General features: G+C 44.4%; 1 long non-coding RNA gene across 1 annotated transcript; it reads right to left on the minus strand.

Annotated features, from left to right (window-relative positions):
• Window positions 1-622: 622 nt before the first annotated feature.
• LOC138746310 (uncharacterized) lies at window positions 623-12,620 on the minus strand. Its single transcript, XR_011346855.1, has 2 exons — window positions 12,546-12,620; window positions 623-1,987 (listed from the first exon to the last, which is right to left on the minus strand). It is a non-coding gene; the product is annotated as an uncharacterized lncRNA (long non-coding RNA).
• Between the last annotated feature and the right edge of the window lie 12,088 nt (window positions 12,621-24,708).

Genomic DNA, 24,708 nt, shown 5'->3' on the forward strand with positions numbered 1-24,708 from the left:
ACGAGCTGAGGGATGCACTGAGTGCAGCCAACATGAGGGCGCTGTGGGGAAGGCCCACAGTCGAGAGCAGTGGTTCTCCACTTGCCTCCCACTTTAAATAATCCCTAGGCCATCAATGTTCTGTGATTTGTAAGAGATTGCTTTCGGTGGGAGGTGAGTGGGAATGGCAGGTTGAGAATCACTGCTCTCGTCCCAATTGTTACTGAAATATTTTGCTTGAGAAAAATTGCCATTGGCCCATTTCCTTTGGAGCTATGAATCTGTGCACATAACGAGTCAATGAGGGACGATTAAATAGTGGTTTTCAAACTTCTTTCCACACACATACCACCTTAAGCAATCACTTACTAATCACTGTATCTATGGCATAGGGATTACTTAAAGTGGAATGTAAGTGGAAAGAAAAAGGTTGACCACTGGCCTAGAGTCCTCCCATTACTGGGGATTGATGGGCTGAGACCAAGGGAAACACCTCAAACAACAGAAGAAGAGCAACAAGGTGCCACAGTGGTGGTAAAGGTTTGCTTCCTAAAAAAATAATTGGGCATTATGATAGGCAACTTCAACCTGAACACAAAGATAATTTCAGGTTTGCTGTATCACGCGGGAAGTTGGAGGAACATTAAATTAACTTTTTATTGAATTTGGCATATTTAATCGCATTATGATGCTGACACAGTGCATTTGTTTGACTGTCCTAAAAATGCTTTGCCACTGATTTTCATTTGTACTCAGAATCTGATGCCTCTCGTGTCACCGCTTTTCCTTGGTCGCAATGTCCTGGTGAAACCTTTCACCGTGTTCGTCACCGACTGCACCAAGATCAGCAAGTGCGAATGCAGGAAATTAATTTTCACTGACTTGTTGCACTTCACGGTTTTGTGTGCTTGAAGTAGACTTAAAATATGACAGGAAATCACAGAAATAGGTTATATCTAAAACAAGGTACCTGATAGGAAAATTCTGAGGTGATTTTTTTTGTGATCAGCTGCCCAAAATCCACAAGATATACCCAAAAGTGTACAGGAAACAAAATCTCTCAAAATCTCTATTGTCGAGTGTTATGGAAACATTTTCAGATGGTAGACTAAGTACAATAAGTGCTTAGTCTTGGATACTTCAATATTCAGGCCAATAGAAAGTGCGTACTCCAGACTTGGTAGATTGGAAAGGCTCTCCACGTGACTCCGCTTCCTGTCCCATTGACCAATCGGATTTACAACGTTCAACTGGGGAAAATGATCACTTTTCAGAGATTTTCAAACCTCAGCATCTCCAACAGGAGAGAGTCCCAGCGTCTGAGCATCAGCCTCGCCCCAGAAAGAAGGCCTTTTATTAGTGGATTTAAAAAATGTGAATGTAAAGGCAGATATTCTCCGTCCACATCTTCATAAAACTTCCGAGTGCTGGGAGCTCCAATCCGTCGGGGGGGGGGGGGTACACTTGGAGCGACTCTCTCCACTCCCCCCTCCCCCCCCCCCATAAAGGCAATGCTACTGAAAGCAGCTGGAGGGGTGCGGACTGATGACGTCCTCAGCCCGCGACCCAGGAGCACAAATTTTAAAACGCTCAAGAGTATTCGGGTACATATTACTCACGTCAATCACATCATTACTCTGTTCATGTGAGTGATGGGTTTTTTGTTCTTTTGGGTGGGAGGGAATGTCTATATTAAATTTTCACTTGCCGGGCGCGTTTGAATGATATCATGGCGAAGGGCGGCGCTACTGTAGCATTCGGCTCATCTCCCAGAAGACTGCTCCCCACGCTGCTTGATGAAGGGCTTCTCCATAATTAGGTAAATTCACCTCTCTTTTCTCGTTGAGCCGGCTCTAACACGGCATCAACGTGGCGTGGCACCATAAAAAGGCCCCGAGATTTTGAATAATAAGCCACCGATTCAAAGGAGAGGGTCAGTGGCTGGATAAAGCTCACAACCAACAGACAATGGCTTTTCTTGTAAAGACGCTCCCCTCTCCACCTGCAACTGAAAGCAGAGATAAAATTAATATGGTACAAAAAAAAATCTTTGAACTGCTTTGATGAGCTTTATGCTCAAGTGCAAGCGTAAATTCATATAATCGAGTGTTAGACAACAAAATAACAAAACCAGGACATCATGTTTCAATGCATTTACCGTGCAGTCTGAATTTCCAATTAAGATTATATCTCAGTTTATGTATCAATGTTAAATATATATTAACAGGGCCATTGTGTGAATTTTTCATTGCAAATTGAATATGCAGCTTAATGGTTGGAAAGTAATCGCATGATAACAAAATGTTATTAAACTCTAATCTTATCAGAAGTCTATTATCAAGAGGTAAACTACAGTAAGCCCTATCAAAGAACTTACAAGTGCGAACATATGTTATGGCTGAGTGTTCATATTTATTGCTTGCATATTATGAAGCACAAAAGCCGAATTCTATCCTTTTGTGGTCTTCAGTCCGTCCACACATTATCCCCAACCTCCTACAATTACATCCTCTTCACATCCACCCCTAACCATCTCCTGAACCCCCGCGAACACTTTCACAAGAAACATTGCCTCAAAACGGCTACAGAGACGACGACACCCAAACCCCACCGGCTCCAGGGTGGCGAAAACAGGGGGACATCCCCACCTGAGGTTGCCCTCCAAACACGCACCACCCTGTATCATTGCTCCTTCGCTGTTTGTTGGGTCAACATCTCCATCCCCCCCCCCCCTCTCTCTCACACATCAGTATGGGTAATATCTACAGCTCAAGGACAGCAGCTCCCTGCTACTTTCTCAAGGGTAATTGTGGGTGGGTAATTAAATATTGGCTCAGCCTGTGATGCCCCCCTCCCTTGAATGAATAATTAAAAACAAAAAGGTTCCAAGTCAATTTATAGAGATTTGGAAGGGCAGAATTGTAAGAAGGATGGCTTGAACTTGTGAGGCTGCGGGAAGGCTGGAGGCGAATCCACGGAACTCAATACCTCTGAAGGGTCTCTCTTTTGTTTCTCTTCTATTGTAAGGGCGTCAGGTGATACTAATGGCGACTCTTTGCCTTATGGAAGAAAAAAGTTGAAGTGCAATGTGTGCATTATATTTTTAATGTATTATTACTTGACAATAAAAGGAACCTTTAAAACGTTGAACTTGAGTAGAACACAAAATTCTGCATTCACTGTGGTTGAAATTAAAACTCAGCACGTCAAACTGTCCTTTAAAGAGCAAGGATAAAGACACGTAACCAGAGTTTTGGGCTTGGGCCCTTCATCAAGATCTGGAAAAAAATGTTGTCAGGCACCTGATCAACAAGGTTATCCTTGGGCATTCACTTCAATTGACACATTCCCGAGGCTTTTAAGCTTCTTTCATTTTAATTCAGTTCAGGTGCATTTCCTGGTGTTTAGAATTGTAGTCGTGGAGAGTTACAACACAGGCCCTATGGTCCACCACGTCTGTATGGACATTCAAGCAAATACTTTCAACCTTATCAAATCACCTTTATTTATCCGTTCATACCATTGCTCTCACGGTAAAGACAATATAGCGTTTCTCCAGGATCTTACCCTCCCTGGACACTACCATACCTCACCACTCACTCACCAGCCCAGTTAAGTCTATAGTTGACCCAACAGTAGTCGGCCACATCAGCACCAACAATGTTGCACTGCAGAGAAGAGGCGGAAAGGCTCGTGATGTGGTGCGAGAGTAACAAGCTGAGTCTCAATGTGGACCGGATGAAGGAGATGATCGTGGACTTCCAGAGGACCAGGAAATATCCACCCTCCACTACACATCAATAATGGTACTAGAGAGAGTGGAGAGCACCAAGTTCCTTGGTGTTCACTTAGCTAGAGGACATCTCCTCATTTGTCAGGAAGGTGCAATAGCAACTGTGCTTCCTAAGAAGACTGAAGTGGGCAAGGCTACTGGCCACCATTGTATCAACCTTCCACAGGAGCTCTGTTGAGAGCATCCTGGCCAGCTACATCACAGTGTGGTATGTTTTCTGGAGAGAAATCGATTGGAGGCCAATCCACAGGACCATGAGAGGGTCACAAGCGTCTCTCTCTCCCCCCCCCCCCCCCCCCCCCCCCATCAACATGATCACTGGGATCGTTACCTGAAGTGGCCGCACAAAATCATTCAGGACTCCTTCCACACAGCACCTTTCAGCTGCTCCCGTCGGGGAAGAGATCCAGGAGGATCAGAGCCAGCGCCACCAGGCTGAGGAACAGCTTCTTCCCACGGGCAGTGAGAATGATGAACCACCAAAGGAACGGCTCACACTGACCACCCGAGACTCTCATTTTCATGAAACAACATTTATTTATTTATTGTATATATCAGTGTTGTTTGGCTGTATGTGTGTGATGTCTGGTTGTGTGTCTGCTGGTTTTGCACCGTGGGGCATTTCGTCGAGTTATACTTGATGACAATTAAATTGACTTGACACTTTATTCATGTCCTTCATGATTTTATAAACTTCAACAAGGTCAAGTGACCAGTTTTAATGACACAAGGAATGATGGAAGTACACACAGCTGGAACACCAAAGGCTGGAGTTAACCTTGATGTCAGTGGCGCGTTGTCTTGAGTTACCACCTCCCTCTGGACAGCCTCCTCACGCTGGAAGGCCGGTGCAGCCTAAGATTGTTCGACAGAATGACTAGATTTCCCGTGGCTTTCAAACCATCCAGCTGGCAATCTACCCAGACAAGATAAACTTTTGAGACATTCCAATTTTTTTAAAAAAAGCCACATGCTGCAGAAACTGTAAGCAGTTGCTGTCAGACGGACCGACCCCTCGGGGTGACGGCCATCCAACTGAGGCGTTCAGAGCAGATTGCAATTCTTCGGTGGTGACAGCAAGACAATTGTGCACAGCAGATTGCACAGCAAAAGCCCTAATCCTGCAATGCGGACTATAATCCAGCTCCCCTCTCACTTTCGCGAACCGATCAAACTAAGCATAACCGAACTGAATCCCAAATCAGAACATTGGTTTGCCCACTGCACGCACCTACACGATTTTAACCCTGCTATTAGGAGTGAAGAACTTATTGTCCCAGATAATAATGCACACAGAGGAAGGGTTTGGGTGCCTGCCTACACTGTGCACATACCTTCATGACGTTGGTTACCTTTGCTATTTTAGAGTACGCTGTGTGACCTGCTGAGTTTCCCCAGCATTGCGTTCTTACACAAAATTACTTGACTTCATACACCAAGTTTAGTTTGCCACATGCAATTCTCATCTTTGTGTCAGAAAGCCTTTCCTGAGATACTTCAGCACAGGCCCCAGATACTGGGAGAGTCTTGCGTTGTTAGAGATGTGGCTTTTGCTCGAGATGCTCATTCATGGACTAGCACGCTTTCAGAGGTCCGTGTGGAAGTTGCCTGAGTATCATTTTGAGGAAGAGAAAGTGGTCTAACTCCAGGGTATTGTCCTTATTGTTCAACAGACATTGCCAAAGCAGATGGGAAGGCAACTTGCAGCAAACCCAGCATTAGGGACTGATGGGCAAGCTTTGAGAGAAACTATCGACTTGATGGGCTGAATAGCATTTTTTTTAACTTTTTTTTAGAGAGCTATCGAGCCATACAGCATGGAAATAGCCCATTCAGCCCATCATGTTCGCACCAGCCACATTGACCCATTATGGTTCTTACTGTATAGAAAATGGAATGAAGAACTTGGAAAGCTACAGCTCAGTGCAGGCCCTTCAGCCCACAGTGCTGTGCTGACCTAATAATCTAATCCTACTGCCTACCTAGAACTTCCCTACTGCATAACCCTCCATTTTTCTCAGTTCCATGTACCACTAGTCTGTGAAAAGACCCTGTTGTCCCTGTCTCCACCACCATTGCCAGCAGCCCATTCCATGCACCCACCACTCTCTGTGAAGAAGCTTCCTCTGTACTTACTCCCAATCACCTTAAGACTCTGCCCCCTTGTGTTAACTATTTCAGTCCTGGGGAAAAGCCTCTGGCCATCCACATGATCAACACCTCCCATCATCTTGTGCATCTCTATCAGGTCACCCCTCCTCCTCCTCCATGGCTCCAAGGAGAAAATACCAAGTTCACTCAACCTATCCTCATGAGGCCTTCTCTTCAACCCAGGCAGCGTCCTTGTAAATCTCCTATACACCTTCTCTATAGCATCCACATCTTTTCTTTAATAAGGTGACTAGAACTGAACACAATATTTCAAGTAGGGACTACTTAATATAACCATATAACAGGTAAAGCACAGAACCAGGGCAGCTTGGCCCTTCTAGTCCACACCGAACACCTTCTCCCACCCGAACCCAGCCCATAACCCTCCACACCTCTCTCATCCATATACCTATCCAATTTTTCCTTAAATGTTAAAATCGAACTCACATCCGCTTCGGCCAGAAGCTCATTCCACAATCCCACCATCCTCTGAGTGAAGAAAGTTCCCCCTCATGTTTCCCTCTAAACTCTTTCCCCTTTCAATCTCGATCCATGTTTCAATTTCTCCTACCTTCAATGGAAAAAGCCCGCCCACATTGACTATATCTGTCCCCCTCATAATTTTCTTCTATGCTCCAAGGAATAAAGCCCCAGCCTGCTCAACCTTTCCCTGTAACTCAAACCCAGAACCCAGGGTAAATTTTCCCTGCACGCTCTCTATTCCGTTTATATCCTTCCTATAATTCAGCGACCAAAACAGCACACAGTATTCCAAATTTGTCCTCACCAATGCCTTATACAACTTCAACATGGCATCCCAACTCCTGTATCCAATACTCTGATTTATGAAGGGAAACGCACCAAAAGCTTTCTTCATCACCCTATCTAGAGGTGACTCCACTTTCAGGGAATTATGCCAGAATTCCTAAAAAAGCCTCACAGCTTGTGAACCCAATCCCATGGGGAATGAAGCCAAACATATGCATTCTTAACCACACCAACCTACGCAGTAGCGTTGAGTGTCCTGTGGACTCAAACTCCCAAGATTTCTCAGTTCTTCCACACTGCTCAGAGTTCTCTCATTAGCATTGAACTCTGCTTTCAAAGTTGACCTGCCGAAATGAACCGCTTCATCCATTTCTGGGTTAAACTCCATCTGCAGCTTCTCAGGCCAGCTCTGCCTCCTGCCGATATCCTTCTGTTGCCCCTGGCAACCTTCCACGCCGTCCGCAAACATGCTAACCCACCCTTCCACTTCCAGGTCATAAATAAAAATGGGGGTCACGGAACAGATTCCTGCAGAACACCACTGGTCACTAACCTCCATGCAGAATGGAAACCATCTACGACCATCTGGGCAAGCCAATGCTGTATCCACAAAGTAAGGCCTCCTTGGATTCTATGCCTTTTTTTTTCTGAATTAGCCCTTATGGTGATTCTTATCAAATGCCTCCCAGAAACCCAGACATACTTTATCCACTGCTCTACCTTCATCAATGTTCCTTGTTACATCCTCAAAGAATTCAATAAGGCTCTTCAGACACGACCCCTGAATGAAGCCATGGCGACTATCCCGAATCAGATTATGCCCATCTAAATACTTGTAAACCTTGCCGCTTAGGATCTCAATATAAAATCAACTATAAGTGGAAAGTTGTTGGGTATTCTGAAACTACAAGGAGTGTCATGCATTGGGATGTGACATCCAAGGTCATTCTTAGCCAAACTATTCCTCCAAAGGTTTTCATGTACCTTTATGAAGGGTTACAGAGAGTAAACGTAAGCATGTATTTTTTCCATTGAGGTGAGGTGAATTAAAAACTAGAGGTAAAGGTTTCATTATTGTCACATCATACTACATTTAGAATGTAACATACATGAAATTCTTTAACTTTCGTCTTCCGTAAGGCAGACAGAGTCGACACTTTGTCCAGGGCCCCTCACAGAAACCCACAGCGCCTGGTGTTCCCGAGCGATCTCCCCTCCAAGAGCTGACCAGCTGACAGACAATCTCAGGTGATTAGGTGCTGCGTTTAGGGTAAAAAATTGATTTTTTAATGGGAACATTTGGGGGAACTTCTTAACACAGAGAGTAGTGAAAGTGTGTGTGGTGAAACCACTTTTTCTTTGGCTTGGCTTCGCGGACGAAGATTTATGGAGGGGGTAAAAAGTCCACGTCAGCTGCAGGCTCGTTTGTGGCTGACAAGTCCGATGCGGGACAGGCAGACACGGTTGCAGCGGTTGCAGGGGAAAATTGGTGGGTTGGGGTTGGGTGTTGGTTTTTTCCTCCTTTGCCTTTTGTCAGTGAGGTGGGCTCTGCGGTCTTCTTCAAAGGAGGTTGCTGCCCGCCAAACTGTGAGGCGCCAAGATGCACGGTTTGAGGCGTTATCAGCCCACTGGCGGTGGTCAATGTGGCAGGCACCAAGAGATTTCTTTAGGCAGTCCTTGTACCTTTTCTTTGGTGCACCTCTGTCACGGTGGCCAGTGGAGAGCTCGCCATATAACACGATCTTGGGAAGGCGATGGTCCTCCATTCTGGAGACGTGACCCATCCAGCGCAGCTGGATCTTCAGCAGCGTGGACTCGATGCTGTCGACCTCTGCCATCTCGAGTACTTCGACGTTAGGGATGAAAGCGCTCCAATGGATGTTGAGGATGGAGCGGAGACAACGCTGGTGGAAGCGTTCTAGGAGCCGTAGGTGGTGCCGGTAGAGGACCCATGATTCGGAGCCGAACAGGAGTGTGGGTATGACAATGGCTCTGTATACGCTTATCTTTGTGAGGTTTTTCAGTTGGTTGTTTTTCCAGACTCTTTTGTGTAGTCTTCCAAAGGCGCTATTTGCCTTGGCGAGTCTGTTGTCTATCTCATTGTCGATCCTTGCATCTGATGAAATGGTGCAGCCGAGATAGGTAAACTGGTTGACCGTTTTGAGTTTTGTGTGCCCGATGGAGATGTGGGGGGGCTGGTAGTCATGGTGGGGAGCTGGCTGATGGAGGACCTCAGTTTTCTTCAGGCTGACTTCCAGGCCAAACATTTTGGCAGTTTCCGCAAAGCAGGACGTCAAGCGCTGAAGAGCTGGCTCTGAATGGGCAACTAAAGCGGCATCGTCTGCAAAGAGTAGTTCACGGACAAGTTTCTCTTGTGTCTTGGTGTGAGCTTGCAGGCGCCTCAGATTGAAGAGACTGCCATCCGTGCGGTACCGGATGTAAACAGCGTCTTCATTGTTGGGGTCTTTCATGGCTTGGTTCAGCATCATGCTGAAGAAGATTGAAAAGAGGGTTGGTGCGAGAACACAGCCTTGCTTCACGCCATTGTTAATGGAGAAGGGTTCATAGAGCTCATTGCTGTATGTGACCCGACCTTGTTGGTTTTCGTGCAGTTGGATAATCATGTTGAGGAACTTTGGGGGACATCCGATGCGCTCTAGTATTTGCCAAAGCCCTTTCCTGCTCACGGTGTCGAACCACTATTGTGTATGTAAATGACATGACCTTTTATGTTTGACCCTGCTCTCACTGGCCGTCTCACGACTTGTTCTCTTTCTCCCCAATAAAGGCTGTCACGCGACAAGCCTGCCCCCACTTCAAGCCTGGGTCAGTGGGAGCCAGCAACACAAGGGATGTTGTCCATCTCTTGCTAATAAAAGCCTTCAGTTTCCAATAACCAGCCTCTGTGCAATTGATCGTCCATCAGTGTGGTTCGAGCTGCCAACTGACGCAGTGAATGCAGGCTCGATTTGGATAGGTATACAGATGGAGGGGTCTGGAGGGCTACAGTCCGGATTCAGGTGAATGGGTCAACCCTATTCAGTCTGAGGCCCACCTGGCTTCCGGCCGAACATGCCATGGCCCACTAGTGGCAATAACTGAGCAATATTTTCAAGTCAAGGTCAGCTCTGTAAGATGAGATAAAGCAATTTTATTTAATTTAACATTTTATTTAACATTTTTAAAGACCCAAGTGAAAACACATTGTGGCCATGGCCCACTGAGGTAGGCAGAATAATCATTCAGATGGGCTGAAGGACTGGTGTGTTGCAGCGCCCTCTGGTTTGAGCTTGGCACCTTTATGGGATTCTGGCACTGAAAGGGTTAATGGGTTTCTGTTTACTGTTTTCAATGTCGAGATCAAACAATGTCACCAAAATTGGTGGAAAAACACAAAGCTGGAAACAGCTCTCCGGTGCAGATGGGCATCCACAGTGAAAAGATGCAAGGATCTATTTTTGTTGGCACACGAGGTTGGCTCAGGATGCTGTTAATCCTCTGAAGGTCTACGCTTCAATTCTGTGAGCCATTGCCTCGAGCAGTTTGGCTGAAAACTGACGCCACACATCAAACAGCTCCGAGGATGAGTGAGCTTGCGAGGATTTGGATGCCTGGTTCATCCCAATTTTGATCATTGCCAACACCTTGATCCCTGAACCAGAGTTGGAGGTTTGCATTGCGGGCCATCCCACCTGATAACCCAGTAGCTGAAGTGGTTCAGAAGCATCTGAAAGATTTCCCTTGCTCGTGTCTCTATGAGGTGTCCAGATAGAGTAAATGTAAGCAGGTTTTCTTTCACGGAGGTTAGGTGAGACAAGATCGAGAGCACATGGGGTAAGGGTCTGTGCGTGGGTCTGTGTCTATGTCTGTGTGTGGGGGAGGTTGTGTTTGTGGGTAGGTAATTTTGTGTGTGGGGGCGTGTGTGTGTGTGTGTGTAGGGGTGGTTCTGCGAGGGGGTGTGAGTGGGTGGTTGTGTGTGCGAGTGGTTTTGTGTGTGAATGTCTATATCTGTGTGTGGTTGTGTGTGTGTATGTGTGTGTGTGTGTGTATGTATGGTTCTGCGTGGGGGTGTGAGTGGGTGGTTGTGTGTGTGCGAGTGGTTTTGTGTGAATGTCTATACCTGTGTGTGAGTGTGTGTATTTCTATATCTGTGTGTGTGTGTGTGTGTGTGTGTGTGTGTGTGTGTGTGTGTGTGTGTACCATATATAATCAAAATAAAATTTCCATCCCAGAGAATGAGAGCAGCCTGAAGGGTCAGTAGGATTACCCAATCTCCATTCTGTCTGAGATTGCCAAGGGCATTAAATATACTTTCTCAGTGGTGAAGCCATTACAGCTGGCACAACACGGTCGAATGATTCACAACACTGGTGTTTAGGACCTGACCACGTGCCCACAGCATGGACACGTGCACAAGTGTGCACGCACAGGCAGGCATGCACACGCAAAAATACAAACAGAAATGTGCGTGCACAAGTGTCCACACTTGTGTCTAGATACGTAACCAAATATACAAAGATATGTACATGGCTATAGCCATGTTTTCATGCATGCAAATGAATGAACATGCAGCGATATACATATTCATCAAATGGTACAGACAGTATAAGAACATATCCCCAAACTAACATAGAAATATGTGTGCACCGACGCATGTGTGAGCCTTTAAATATTTTCAATTATGCTGAACATTACTGGAAGCATAAATATTACAATCGAAACATGTTAAAAACATTAAACACAATCACATTTCCATCTTTCTCTCCAATTTGTTTTGCACTCTCTCTCTCTCTCTCTCCTCTCTCTCTCTCTCTCTTTCTCTCTCTCTCTCTCTCTCCCCCTCCCTCCACTCTCTCTCTCTCTCCTCTCTGATTCAAGAATCAGTTTTTAAAACACAGGAGCAGGACAATGATAAAGGACCACAGAGTTAGACAGCACTGAAAGGGACCATTCAGCTCACTACTTTCACGCTCACTTGTTGTGAGCAGTCCCTGAAGGATTATAATGAACTTTACTCAGTGGTTTTCAAACTGCTCCCCGTACTGACAATAACCACACCAGCAGTGCGAGTATAAGACAGCTTTAATAAACTAATATGGACACTAAGAGGTCTTGTCTCTCTGCAGGACAAACCTGGAAGGCCAGACTGTAGCTCTGGACAGCTTTATAGACAAGGTCACCGGGATGACCCATGGTGACCTAGTGGTGGAATTACAAGAGGTCTTGTCTCTGCAAGACGAACCTGGAAGGCTAGACTGTAGTAGCTCTGGACTGCTTTAGAGACAAGGTCACCGGGATGACCCCTGGTGACCTAGTGGTGGAATTACATATCACCAGATCCCCAACTCACATTCCACCTTAAGCAATCCCTATGCCGTAAGTGCTCTGTGATTAGTAAGGAACTGCTTAAGGTGGGATGTGAGTGAGAAGGGAAGGTTGAGAACCGCTGCTCTAGGCCCAATTGTTACTGAAATATTTTGCGAGAGAAAAATTGTCATCGGCCCATTTCCTTTTGGAGTTCTGAAACCGTGCACATAACGAGTCAATGAGGGACGATTAAAAGAGTGGATTTCAAACTTTTTCTTTTCACTCACATCCCACCTTAACCAATCCCTAACTAATAACAGCACTGCATAGGGAATACTTAATATGGAATGTGAGTTGAGGGGGGCAGTTTGAAAACCACTAATGAACTTTACCCAAACCTCTTAGCTTCACACATTTGAATAACCCGGCAATTGATACTACTCATTCTTATATACATCAAATTGGGAATGAAGGCAAGTGAATTAGCATGAGTCAATTCCTTCATGAAAACATGATTATTAAAAACAAAATGTAAATCATAACTCACTTCCAAAAGCAGTGATGGCGTAAGTTTGTAAACTTAGAAGTAAATGTTCTAGTGGTAGTTGAAGCTCCACTCAAAGACTCAGTAAACAGGAAAAGCATTTGTCCTCATACAAGTTTTCTAATCTACTGTACTTCCTGTCAATATTCTCTATCTTTCCAGTTAATTCTTACTGACAAATTCAGAGGTCTCTCTGCAGTTCCCTGAACCAGCCATTCCCAACATATTTTTGGCAATGCACCCCTTCCATCTCCCCCACCCCCCCCCCCCCAGGACTCTGTTCACACTTTATGGGCACCCTTTCCTGTCAAGTTTTGCTTTCTTTGCACTTTTCTCCTACCGACTACATTAAAAAAAATTTAAAAAACCTTTGTTACATGAAGTGTAAAAAACGATGCTTTGACTTAAATGTTCCGTGGCCCCCATGGGAGCCGTAGGTCCCACGTTGGGCATGGCTGGCTTAAACGATGGGTTCATTTTTTCACCCCCACTCTGTTACATCCTACCCCCATGATCTCTACCTAGCTCAGCTCAAACACCAGGGAAGGACACTCAAAGGAAAGGAGGATGATTGCTTTAAGCTTGACTCTCAGCCAATGCTTCAGGTCCTTCGCGCAGATGTTAAATACTGCAAGTTTGACCCAAAGCCAAATCTCACTGCAGCATTAGGGACCAAGAACAGACATGGTAGGTTTTATTTGGCAGCTGTTGGTTCAGACTTGGAAATTGAATGTTGCAGGAATTGCAAATGCAGACCACTGGGACATTGATGAATAACCACGAGACAGCAAATGCAACAGATGCTTTGACTATCCCAGACAAACAGCCTTCTGAAACTGAAATTCATAACAGAATTCCATCTGCATACTCTTTTTTACCATCAATTGTTTCCAGGGAGACTCGAAAGCAATGTGCTAATGCCAATTTCACATTTGCAATTGGAAAAATACTTAGAGTCTTCTGTGAAACATGATGGGCTGTTTTGACAAAATGAAAGAAATAATGTTCATTGAGAGTGAGACCAGAGACCAGAGGGTACAGTTTTCAATTAATTAACTAATGAAGAGAGGGAATTGCCGGGAATTTTACTTGTACATTGAATTGCTATAAACTTTTTTCCCCCCATTCATAATATATTTGGTAAATGCAATCAAGACATGTTTTCTTTCAATTTTATTTTACCATTAATTCACTCCTTTCTGTTACAATAAATCATTAGTATTGATGTTTCCTTGTTAATAAATGCATCTGTGAACTATTTTGCCTTGTATTAAAAGGGAATGCAAGCAGATTCTACAGTGATCCCTCATCCCTGCCAATTTCCCCCCTCCAGCCCCTTCCCCCGTGGCTGCAGGATGTGCCATATTTGCACCCACATCTCCTCCCTCACCACCATTTGGGGGCCTGGGTGGTCCTTTCAAGTGAAGCAACACTTCATTTGGGTATCCGTGGGAGACATCCGCTGCATCCAGTGCTCCCGTTGTAGCCTTCTCTGCATCGGAGAGACTGGACACAGACTCTGAGATCGCTTCGCCGAGCACCTTCGCTCTGTCTGCATCAGTGACAGAGATGTCCCAGTGGACCACCGTTACCTCAAAGACTCCCCACCACCCAGGCCATGCCCTCTTCACTCTGCTACCATCAGGGTAAAGGTACAGGAGCCTGAAGACGAGCACTCAGCGGCACGAGGACGGCTTCTTCCCCCGCTGCCATCAGATTCCTGAATAATTAATGAACCAAAGACACTGCCTTCCTATTCGTGGAACCTGTGCTGTGTGTATAAAAAAAATGAGCTTGCATGTAGAAAGCAGAGAGCAGTGGTAGAGGAAAGTACTTGGCCTGAAGGTCAGTGACCAATGAAGTTCTGCAAGGATCTGTTCTTGCTCTTTGCGAACTTTATAAATGATCTGGATGAAGCAGAAGGATGGGTGAGTAAGTTTTCAGATGATATGAAAGTCTGAGGAGTTGTGGATGGAGCTGGAGACTGTCATAGATTACACAAGGATAGGGACAGGATTCAACGTTGGCCAGAAAAGTGGCAGATGGAATTCAATCTGGATAAGTGAGGTGATGCATTTTGGAAGGACAAACTAGAAGGCTGAGTACAGGGTAAATGGTCGGTTACTTAGGAGTGTGGATGAACAGAGGGACCTTGGGGTCCAAATCCATACATACCTCAAGGTCACTACGCAGGTTGATGGGATAGTTAAGAAGGCCTATGGAATGTTGGACTTCATTAATCAGGGGATTGAGTTCAGGAGTCGAGAGGTCATGTTGCAACTACAAAATTTTGGTGAGATCACACTTGAATATTGCGTTCAGTTCTGGTCACCTCATTATAAGAAGGATATGGAATCTATGGAGAGGGTGCAGAGGAGATTTACCAGAAAGTTTCCTGGATTGGAAAACAAGTCAAGGTTAGCATAGCTGGGTCTTTTCTCTTTGGAGCATAGAAGGATGAGAGAAGACTTAATAGAGGTCTACAAGGTAATTAGAGGCATAGATAGGGTGGACAACCAGCACCTTTTTCCCAGGGTAGGAATAGAAAACACAGAGTGAAGGAGGGAAGTTTAGGGAAGACATCAGAGGTAAGTTTTTTTATACACAGACCATTATGGGTGACTGGATGGTGGTGAAGGCATTTATGAAACTCTTAAACAGGCACGTGGATGGAAGAAAAATGGAGGGTTAGGGAGGGTTTGGTATTTTTTTCAGGAATACATCATGAAGAAAGCCTCTACTTCCTCAGGAGTTTGTGGAGGAGCTAGTAGAGTTGTTCAAGTGAACCGGTACGGACTTGAAGGGCCGACATGGCCTGTTTCCGTGCTGTAAACGGTGATATGGTGATATGTGTCAGCACAGCATCGAAGGGCCAAAAGGCCTGTAGCATTCTATGTTCTACCTCCTGATTCTTCTGTCCTGTACCAACTGCTTATTTCCCCTCTCTCCGTACTGAGCTTGGCCCATTTCCCTCCGCGGACGCTGCCCCACCCTCTTTGCATTTTGCTCTCGATTCCAGCGTCTGCAATCTCTCACACTCCCTAATCACCTCAATGATTCCACGCAATAAAACCAGCAAGCAGGAACAAAAAGTGGGACCTTGTTAAAATCACATTGCAATGTATTTATGCAGCACACGTGGCCATTTTGACTGACCTCCTTGCTGAAATAACTAATTACATTGAGGGCATTGCTGACAAGTTCCAACCTACGATCGATCCCTGAGATATGTTAAATGAAGTCCTTAATAATGTATTTATATTCCACATGAGTAACAATGCAAAACATGAACAGCAATGCAAGGGCTGTACCATCAAAATAACACTGGAGAACGAAGATTTTGCTTCCTGAACACTTTTGGGTGAATTTTATGGATTTTGGCTGCAGAATCACAAACGGCAATGAGGAAGCTTGCAGGAAGGAGATAGATGAATGGTGTAATGACAACAACCTTGTGCTCAACTTCAGCAAAACCAAGGAGATGATTGTGGAGTTCAGGAAGAAGTCAAGGGAACACAACCCAGTCCTCAACGAGGGCTCAGTAGTGGAGAGGGTCAAGAACTTCAAATTCCTGGGTGTCAACATCTCCGAGGATCTGTCCTGGAGCCTCCATGTCGATGCACTCACAAAGCAAGTGCTTGAGGAGGTTCAGTATGTCACTAAAGGCTCTAGTAAACTTCTACAGGTGTACCTTAGGGAGCATCTTGGCTGGTTGCATCACTGCCTGGTACAGAGGTGCCAACTCTCAGAACAAGAAAAAAACTCCAGAGGGTTGTTAACTCGGTCTGCGACATCGCGGACATCAGACCACTCCATCAGGGACATTTATATGAGACGGTGTCTTAAAAAAGCAGCCTCTACCCTCAAAGTCCCCCACCACCCAGGCCATGCCCTCTTCACTCTGCTACCACTGAGCCCAAAGAAGAGCACACAGTGGCACAAGGACAGCTTCTTCCCTTCTGCTATCAGATTCCTGAATAAACAATCAACCAAAGACACTACCTTATTTTTCGTGCACTGTTGTTTTTTATAGTAATGTTGTAAGATGGTCATAATATGCTTTTGCAAAACACTGAATTTCATGACTTGTTTATGACAATAAATTGATTCTGATTCTGAGATCAAGAAAATCACCTTAAAATTTTCTATCATGGACCATTTTGTTTTAGATATAACTGATTTTTGTGATTTCCTGTCATATTTTAAGTCTACTAACATATTGCCCACAAAGCAAGCATTTTCTGATCAGTAAAGATGCTCTGCAAATGTTGTATTGGACCTGGGTACATTTCATCAGGATAAATGCAGACAGGTTGTAAAGGCAGCTCACATATACAGATGATGTGCATTGATATAGATTGGACCCACGTTCAGGCAATAGAATAGTGAGTGTATTTATTATCTTCAGGAAGATTCAATACAGCAGAAATGTCTCGTCAACGAGCTGTGATACATTCTGTTACATTGGTGGCGAGTATACACTTAAGTTTCAAAAATGCAGCGTGACTACACTTATTAAGAAAGCCTATGAGCTCTACTTCGGTTGTAAAATTGGTGACCAAGACAAGCCCTGGGCCCCTCACATTTGTGGTGCAACATGTGCAGTCAACCTGAGAGCATCAATATGCGAATAAACATGCTAAATTCAATAAAAGTTCATGTAATGCTTCTCCAACTTCCTCTGTGACGCAGCAACTTTGAAATGATCTTTTGTGTTCAGCTTTAAGCTGTCTATCATAATCCCCCTTTTTTTCCCCTAGGAAGCAAATCTTTTTGGGAAAAGAAAATTATTGCCCAGTGATCAGCTAAGTTTCTGAGATTGTGTGATTGGGTTGATTGAGTGGGAGTTAAAATCAAAATTCCAGGAGAACCTGTCATTCCTTCCTTGGATATTCCCTCAACCTCTCTTGACTTGTTCATTTGATTTGCTCCTCATCTACCGCTCTTTCCTTCAGCACCCCAAACACGACAGCTGTGCTATGTTTCCCATTTACAAAATGCACTGAGACTGAGAGCAACTCCCATATGTCAGTGCCACAGCACTTTACAACACAGGATCAGTCTCCTTTGTTCACTGTGTTCATGATAACCAACCTGTTCCCGTTTGGCCCAATTCCCTCTAAACCTTTCCTCTTGACATATCAGTCCTAAATGTCTTTTCAGTGCTACAATTGTACCCACTCATTCCATGAACACACTACCCTGTGAAAAAGTTGCCCCTCGGGCCCCGTTTCTGGCAGCACGGTTAGCCAAACACTGTTCGGCTTTGAACCCCACACTGTCTGTAAGGAGTTTGTACGTTCTCCCCGTGTCCTTGTGGGCTTCCTCCCTGCCTTCAAAAACATACCAGGGCTTGAGGTCAATTGGTTGTAATTGAGCAGCATAAGGATGCCATAGGTGCTCTGCGGTCTGTGGTTAGTAAGGTGGTATGTGAGTGGAATAAAAATTGGTTGAGAACCACTAGGGTAGATGGAGCCAACTGGGGGCAGAGAAGGGAAGGCTCCATGTGTCTGTCAAATCTCGCCCCAAGATCACCTGCCCCTATCTCACCATTCCCCCTTTCCTGTTCCTACAGGGCATCTTCCCACTCTCAGTCCTGATGCCATGGAAAACTACTTCACTTCCCACTGAGGCCCTCCAGCGGTTTGTTTGCCCTTTGGCTCCAGACCCCAGCACCTGCAGTTGCTTGCGTCAGCGTTTCCCAAAGTTTACTGCAGGCTTTCAGTACCAAGTTTTTGAGCGTTGCTAAAGCAAAGAGTTAAAACAGCTCACGCTTCATGCCAGGGTTAGTCAAACTGTTATGAATATGGATGAGCATCTGGATAATTTCAGCATTTAGCTTGAGAATGAAGAGTCCAACATTCCATCCATCCAAATTTAAATGCCAAAAATTAAAGTCAGGTACTAAACAGATCAAGGAGCAAGTCTTACCCAAAGCCTTCCTCTCTCATCTGCTTCATCTGTCTTGTGCTCTGACATGCGTAGCGTTTGAAGGGGATATCTGCTTTAAACATCGCTAACTGTGAGAGAAAAAATTAATACCAAATGTCGTGGACATTGGAAATCTTAATTCTGTGTTAGAACTGACATTTAACCCCACTGGACTGGCTGAAGCCTTCTTGATATAAGCTGATGAAATGGTCAGATAGTGGAGGTAACACAAGAACATAAGAAATAGGAGCAGGAAGGAGTTGGCCATCTGGCCTGTCAAGCCTGCTCCGCCATTCAATGAGAACATGTTTCATCTGGCTGTGGGCTCAGCTCCTCTTCCCCATAAACCCTGGATTCCTTTATCATTCAAACACCTACCCAACTGCATCTTAAATATATTTAATGAGGCTGTCTCTGCTGGGCAGAGGAATCTACAGATTCATTGTAAATGTATACCCAAGAATAAACCTTGAAAAGCGCAAAACCTGAAGCTCTCTCCGTTCGGTGAGCTCTCCCTCCTCCTATCACTTCCCTTCTGCCTTTCCACCCCCTAACCACCTGTACTCTCTTTCCTGTGGACCTGTGATGTTTCTTCAACTGATGGTCCCTGACATGCAACCAGTCAATCTTGGAATGGACACACATCAGGCTTATGCTACTCCTCGCCGACACGTTCTTAAACTGGAGCCACGGGGCTTCATTCACGGCCCAGCCCAACCCAACACTGGAAAGACCCGTTGTCCGGCTCCTGGGCTGCGCTCACCTCCCTTGTTTCGAACACCGGATCCGCCACTGCCTTGGTGTCCCTAAAATAGAACGCATTCTTGAGGAGTATAAATGATGCAGGAGTACTCTTTAAGAGGAAATCAAGAGAGATGTGTATTCATTACAATCACAGCAACTACAGACTTCCATGTTTCACAAGATTATTACAGGATCTAGATCAGTGGTTCTCAACCTTTTCCTTTCTACTTATATACCACTTTAAGTAATCCCTATGCCGGTGCTCTGTGATTAGTAAGGGATTACTGAAACCATGCACATAACGAGTCAATGAGGTATGATTAAAACAGTAGTTTTCAAACTTTTTCTTTCCACCTACATACCACCTTAAGCAATCCCTTACTAATCACAGAGCACCGATGGCATAGGGAATATTAAGGTGGTATGTGAGTGGGAAGGGATAGCTGAGAACCACTGTTTTAATTGTACCTCATTGACTCGTTATGTGCACAGTTTCATAGCTCCAAAGGAAATGGGCCAATGACAATTTTTCTCAAGCAAAATATTTCAGTAACAATTGGGTCTAGAGCAGTGGTTCTCAACCTTCCCTTCCCACTCACATACCACCTTAAGTAAGGTTGAGAACCACTGATCTAGGTCAACTGGGAGAGTGGACTGAGGAATGGCAAATCGAAGTTAACTCAGATAAGTGTTAAAACATACAATAGGCTATGTTATACCAAAGCAGGTCAGACACAAAGTCGTGGAACAGAAAAACCTGAAATTGGCATCATTTGTAGACAGGTTGGTGAAGAAGGCACTTGTCACACTTTCGTTCATTGGTCAAGGCACTGAGTACAGGAGTTGGGAGATCATGTTATAACTGTACAAGATGTTGGTGAGACTGCACGGTGTGTTGTGCACATCTAGCTTTAGGAAAGATGCCAAGAAGCTGGAAAGCGTGCAGAAAAGATTCACACCGATAGAGTGACTGGAGTGCTTGAGTTATAAAGAAAGGACAGATTGGCTGAGACATTTTTATATAGAGGGTAGGAGGGTCAGGAGTGACCTTACCGAGATACATAAAATCATGAGGGGCATAGATAATATAGAAAAATACCTGGCATAGAGAGTTCAAGCAACTGGCACCCTCAAGCAGCTGGCAAAAAAAAAAAATTAAATTATATAAAGGAATAAAATAATAGGTTAAAAAAATAACTGTTAAAAATTATAAAATAAATGCTCTCCTTTGGTAAAGATGGGAGCAAATATTCAGTCAGCGAAAGGAGGGCCTTGGTCCGGCTTTGCTCATAGCAGCTATTTGAATAAAATGGCATCGCCCAGGATGAAGAGCTGGTTGATGCCGCTTGCCATTGGGGTGACTCTCTTGAATTTTCTTATCCCTGCTTAGTAAGAGGCTTTATCTGTAAACTTGGGGGAAGGGGTTAATTATCTATGTTATTGTTCGTCTTTTGGGTGGCTTTGTGGAGGGGGAGGAACTGCAGATGCAGTGATGGTTAAATGTTTTCAACGAATGTGACAGAAAATAAACCAAAATGCTTTGTTTATATGTTCATGCAATTGAAATTTGTTCAGTGTAAGTACAGTGTAATATTTTTGTCTTTTACCTATTAAACTGTTTATTTTTAATGCCAGTGTATTAGTTAGGCATTGCAAGAGTAAATATCTGGAAGATACACTTACCAGGCCCCAGGGGTTTTACTGTATAAATGGTCTCAGTCCTTTCCCCAAGGTAGGGGAGGCGAAAACTAGGAAAGATTTAATGGGATCTGAGGGACAATTTTTTTCACGCAGAGGGTCATGGGTATGTGGAACAAGCTTCTTGAAGAAGTGGAAGACAGGGGTACAATTGGAATGTTTAAAAGGTATTCAGAAAAGGACATGAGAGATATAGGGCAAATGGGATGAGGTCAGGGTAGGAAATTTGGTTAGCATGTAGGAGGGCAGAAGGGCTTTTTTCTATTGCTGTATAACTTCTGTGACTGGAACATTAGCCTATATTTGCCCAATCTTCATGCTTAGAGGTAAAAAGGCTTCCGAATAACTCATACTGTCACAGGGAACTGATGGAAGGAAGGAGGCTGCACATTTAAAGTATATTCTAGTTAATTACTGACCTCTACAAAAGACTCCATTAATCTGTATTCAGGTGCATTAGTACTGCCATAATGGTACTGGCTGAGTTACACAAACCCAAGTTGAAATCCCTTTGCAGTGCTGAACTTATTAAATCTGATTGGCATTAAATAACTATCAAATTTGCAGGATTGTTGTTAAAATCCATCATCGGTCCACATCCTCTGGGGAAACAAATGAGTTGCCCTCACACACTCAGTCCTGCCAAGTTACTGAATGTTCAGTTGTGGCTTTGGAGAGGTTAATGTAACTCAGGAAAAATACATCACACTAGACCATGAGGATTTTGCTTCCTGAACAGATTTGGGTGTATTTTATGGATTTTGGGCTAATGATCACAAAATTCATGTTAATATTTTCCTATTGTGTACTATTTTCTTTAGATATAACCTATTTTTGTGATAACCTATCATTCTGCTAATATATTGCCCACAAAACAAGCTGTTTTGGTCAGTCCAAGCATGGGTTATGAACATCTCGTACTTATGAAGAGGCTGTTCCCCAATTCGCGCGTGCACATAAAGATACCTCATGAACATTAAATAGAGAACCATAAGTACCTGTTCCACCTTATGTACAAATTCGGCTTATGGGCAGATCCAGGTAACGGAACTCGTTCTTAACCTGGGGAGTGCCTCCACCAATCCCCAAGAAATTAGGCAAACACCCAGAGAGAGAACTCTCCCATGAATCTCACTACTCCATTGCAGGCGCTATGCAAATGTTGTCTTTGGCCTGGGCATGCTGAGTCAGGATAGATGCAGATGGGCTATAAAAGCAGCTCACACGTACACATGCTGTGCATTACCTTGATTATAGATTGAACACCTGTTGATGCACATGTTCTTCAGGCAATAGCACAGTGAGTGTACTTAACAACAACATTTATTGTCTTCAGGAAGTTTCAACACAGCAGAGATGTCTCATCAATCTTTCAACAGCTGTGATACATTCTGTTACATTTGTGGCGAGAATACGCTGAAGGTTCAGAGATGTAGCACGACTGCACTTATTAAGAAAGCCTATGAGCTCTACTTGGGTGGTAAAATTGGGCCCCTCACATTTGTTGTGTAACATGGGCAGTCAACTTGACAAATTGTGTAAGTATCATTATGCGGCTAACATGCTAAATTCAATAAAAGTTATTGCAATGCTCTCCAATTTCCTACATGGTACAGCAAATCTGAGATTATCTTTGTGTTTAGCTTGAAGTTGTCTATCATAATCCTCAATTTTTTTTCAGGAAGTAAACTTGTCGAAAACCATGTCCAGGTTTATTTATGGCATATTTAAATCTTGGTGATAAGCGTGCCAGTTGCTTGACTCTCGTTGAGCGCTGGTTACTTTTTTGCACTAGGGAGATGTTCTGAGAGGTCCTATACAGGCAGACCCTGGGCTATGAACATCTCGTACATATGAAGAGGCTGTTCCCCAATTTGTGTGTGCATATAAAGATACCTCACAAACACTAAATAAGAACCATAAGTACCTGTTCCACCTTATGTACAAATTCGGCTTATGGACAGACCCAGGTAACGCAACTCGTTCTTAACCTGGGGAGTGCCTCTACCAAATCCCCAAAAATTTAGGCAAACACCCAGAGAGAGAACTCTCCCATGAATCTCACTATTCCGTGCAACTTCTTCATATTACCCTTTACAAACCAATTGACGTGCTCCAAACCAACAGTAACCTTTATCCCCTGATTGATCAAGGAGGAGAGAGCAAATGAGAAGAAGTTGCAGTCACTGAATCAATGGTTCTGGCAACATCCCTGGAGAGAAATGGTCAGTCACTGTTTGACGTGGAGACTTCACAAAGGATCCCAACCCAAAACGCTTGCCTGTCCATTTCTCTCCAGGGATGCTGCCTGACCAACTGAGTCCCTCCAGCTTCTCATTGTTTTCTCGATACAGAATCCACCATTTAACCATATAGCCATTTACAGAGCGGAAACAGGCCATGTTGGCCTTTTGAGTCTGCACCGGTTCACTTGAACGACTCCACTAGCTCAATCCTCTCGCTCTCCGCCAATATCCCTCCAACCCCCTCACCTCCAAGTACACATCCAACCTTCTCTTAAATGACAGAAGGGACCCTGCTGCAATTATCTCATTCGAAGAACATTCCATTCTGCCACCACCCTCTGAGTGAAGAAGCATCCTCTAATATTTCTCCTAAAGTTCTGCCCTCTTACCTTTAACTCATGCCCTCTTGTTCCAACCATCCCTGCCCTCAGGGGAGTCTGTTTATGTCAAGACTATCTATTCCTTTCATAATTTTAATATGCATGCCATGCATTTTCCACGTCATTACAACCCCCTCTCAGAAAGAGGGGTCAAATAACCTCCTTTGATTTCAGGTTTCCGATTTCCGATTTATTGTCAGAGTACGTACACGACATCATATACAACCCTGAGATTCTTTTTCCTGCTGGCGAGGCAGAATTGCCACTTACTGGCAGCGTTAAAAAAAAACTGGTTCAACGTTCACATGCAAACTAACAAAGAAATGTAAGCAAACTGACTGTGCAATACCAGGAGAAAAACAATCAATGAAGTGCAGAAGTAAGAATCCTTAAATAAGTTTGTCATTGAGGAGTTTGATGGTGGAGGGGGAGGAGCTGTTCCTGAATCTGGTGGTGTGAGTCCTGTGGCACCGATACCTCTTTCCTGATGGTTGCAGTGAGAACAGAGCAGGTGTTGGGTGCTGTGGATCCTTGATGATTTCTGCTGATCTCTGACGGTAGTATTCCCCGTAAACGATCTCGGTGGTGGTGGTGGTGGGGGGTGGGGGCGGGTTTGCCTGTCAAGTCCTGGTGTCCCCATACCCGACCGTGATGCAGCTGGTCAGCACACTTTCCACCACGCCTCTGTAGAAATTTGCCAGGGTTTCCGATGTCATAGCAAACCTCCACAAACCCCTGAGGAAGTAGAGGCACTGATGTGCTTTCTTCACGATGCCATTTATGTATTTAATTGATGCTTTTCCAACTGTCAGGAATTATTACCAATGATGGCCTTTGGAATCTACAGCAAAGGAAATTTGACCGCCACCCTGCCCTTAACAAGCCTCACAAGGCGAACCTACCTGTATTTGGGTTAAGGATGAAATATTGACCCAAGAGCTCAGATCCCAATAGGTATCTGTGAAGAAATTAAACTCGACACATTCGTCAAGTGCGTGGCATGGTTTAGTTCGCTGATCTTTCACAGCATCTCTCGAATTCAAATCCTCAAGGATTGGCTCCACGTTATCAATCTATTCCATCTAAACAAACTCTCCCCGGGTTCCTCCGGTAGGAATTGCAATTGCTATCTGTTTCACTGTTCATAACCTAAAATAATTGCATGTC

Source organism: Narcine bancroftii, chromosome 11 (genome assembly GCF_036971445.1).
Source record: "Narcine bancroftii isolate sNarBan1 chromosome 11, sNarBan1.hap1, whole genome shotgun sequence".
NCBI lineage: Eukaryota > Metazoa > Chordata > Chondrichthyes > Torpediniformes > Narcinidae > Narcine > Narcine bancroftii.